Source organism: Schistocerca americana, unplaced genomic scaffold (assembly GCF_021461395.2).
Source record: "Schistocerca americana isolate TAMUIC-IGC-003095 unplaced genomic scaffold, iqSchAmer2.1 HiC_scaffold_162, whole genome shotgun sequence".
In the NCBI taxonomy this organism is placed as follows: domain Eukaryota; kingdom Metazoa; phylum Arthropoda; class Insecta; order Orthoptera; family Acrididae; genus Schistocerca; species Schistocerca americana.
The window spans coordinates 289,321-291,820 of NW_025725708.1; positions in this window are offsets into that span (position 1 = coordinate 289,321).

Genomic DNA, 2,500 nt, shown 5'->3' on the forward strand with positions numbered 1-2,500 from the left:
GTTGCGCCTTAACCTAACCTATGTTGCGCCTTAACCTAACCTATGTTGCGCCGTAACCTAACCTATGTTGCGCCTTAACCTAACCTATGTTGCGCCTTAACCTAACCTATGTTGCGCCTTAACCTAACCTATGTTGCGCCTTAACCTAACCTATGTTGCGCCTTAACCTAACCTATGTTGCGCCTTAACCTAACCTATGTTGCGCCTTAACCTAACCTATGTTGCGCCTTAACCTAACCTATGTTGCGCCTTAACCTAACCTATGTTGCGCCGTAACCTAACCTATGTTGCGCCTTAACCTAACCTATGTTGCGCCTTAACCTAACCTATGTTGCGCCGTAACCTAACCTATGTTGCGCCTTAACCTAACCTATGTTGCGCCTTAACCTAACCTATGTTGCGCCTTAACCTAACCTATGTTGCGCCTTAACCTAACCTATGTTGCGCCTTAACCTAACCTATGTTGCGCCTTAACCTAACCTATGTTGCGCCTTAACCCAACACACGTTGGGCCTTAACCCAACACACGTTGGGCCTTAACCCAACACACGTTGGGCCTTAACCCAACACACGTTGGGCCTTAACCCAACACACGTTGGGCCTTAACCCAACACACGTTGGGCCTTAACCCAACACACGTTGGGCCTTAACCCAACACACGTTGGGCCTTAACCCAACACACGTTGGGCCTTAACCCAACACACGTTGGGCCTTAACCCAACACACGTTGGGCCTTAACCCAACACACGTTGGGCCTTAACCCAACACACGTTGGGCCTTAACCCAACACACGTTGGGCCTTAACCCAACACACGTTGGGCCTTAACCCAACACACGTTGGGCCTTAACCCAACACACGTTGGGCCTTAACCCAACACACGTTGGGCCTTAACCTGCTCTGTAATTGTCATACGACGCGTTAAATTAGTGTAGTGTTGCCTAACTGCAACCCCCGCAATATAGTTTGCTACTCGCACTGCCCGGTCCCCAGAGTATCGCTTCATGTTAAACACCTTGCAGCTATACACTGTAATGCGGATGGCGGCAGGACGTACATGCTCAATGCCCTTCGCAGTTGTTCATTGGCATTCGCATGGCGAAGCACAGCCTACGTTGTGGTACGGCTTGTGGCAACTGTCCGCTGATGTTGTACGTCCAAATCACACACTGTACCGCACATTGGTCCTCATGTACTGAATGATACATCGTGGTACATGTGTGACCGTACCACGACTGCGCCAACAACGGCGAACCATACGGTCCAAATATTGTGCACTCAGCTACGTGTCGTCTCCCTATAAGAGCTGGATTGCAGTATGGTATGCCGTGGATGGCGATCAGCATGAGCCGTCTGTTGATGTAGTGGCGCGTGTTGTCAGACGTAGTCGTCTCTTCTCACACACCGTGATAGCATGGTGCACTGCGTTCCACATCTGCGACATGCGACAGAGGCCGGTTGACAGTCGTTCGCGCAATGGACATCGCATACGTACGGGGGCCACCTTCCACGTGTTCGCGAAGCGTGCACATGTTGTTGCGTGTATGTGGGCAGACATAGTGTGTCGTGACACCTGACACAGGCATGCAACAATCGTTGAATTTGCAAATGGCGATGGACGTCTACGTTTGCTGGTGACGTTACGCAAATGAAGAACTGGTAAACCGTTGTGGTGCGGTTGTTCTCGCTAGAGGTGAATCAGTGATGGCGACGATCGGTTGAGCTACCAACCGGTTGTTTCAGCGATACCCACCATGCCCACGAACGTGAATGGCATGTGGGTGTGAAGCGATACGCGGCGGTGGCTGGGTGGGACCGTCCCCGGCCGGTGAGGGGGGGCCTTCCGGCGTGCTGGCCGCGCGGTGCGTGGGCGCACGCGCTACAGCCGGCTGGTGGGGGCGGCCAGTGGCAGGCGCGCCGGCCGACGGAGGCGGCAGGCGGCGCAGCTGCGCGCCGGCGCACCCTGCACGCGGCGCCGTGCGGCCAAAGTAGGTCCTCGCGGGCCCGGTGCGAAGCGCGGTGGACATCTGCAGTGTGCTGGTCCGATTGAGGACTGTGTGCGCTGAGGATGCGCCGCCGCCCGGCGCTCGGCGCCGCGACGCCGTCTGCTGCTCGGTCGCCTCTGCGGTTCTCGCAGGTGGATTGTATCGCAGCTGTGCGGACGTGTTGGCGCGTGCGCTGTGCTGGGAGAGTTCGCTTCGGCACCCAAGTGGGGCTTTTGTCCTTCTGTGGCGCTGGCGTTGGAGCTGCCGGCCACCGTAGGTGGCGCGTGTTGTCTCCCGCCGGCAATGCCACGACAGCACGCTCCCGGGCCTCTGTCGGCAGCGGCAAGCTCAGTTGGGAGCACGGGTGGTCGCACCTAAAGCGTCTACTCGCCAAACTCCGGGCGATTGCGCCTCTCTCGAACCCGACCAAGTACTTAGGACGGCGCTGCGCGCCGCCGGGACCTGAGAGGGTTTCGAGGTGTATTGTGCAGGGGAGCTCAGCCTCCTCCTGTTTGCA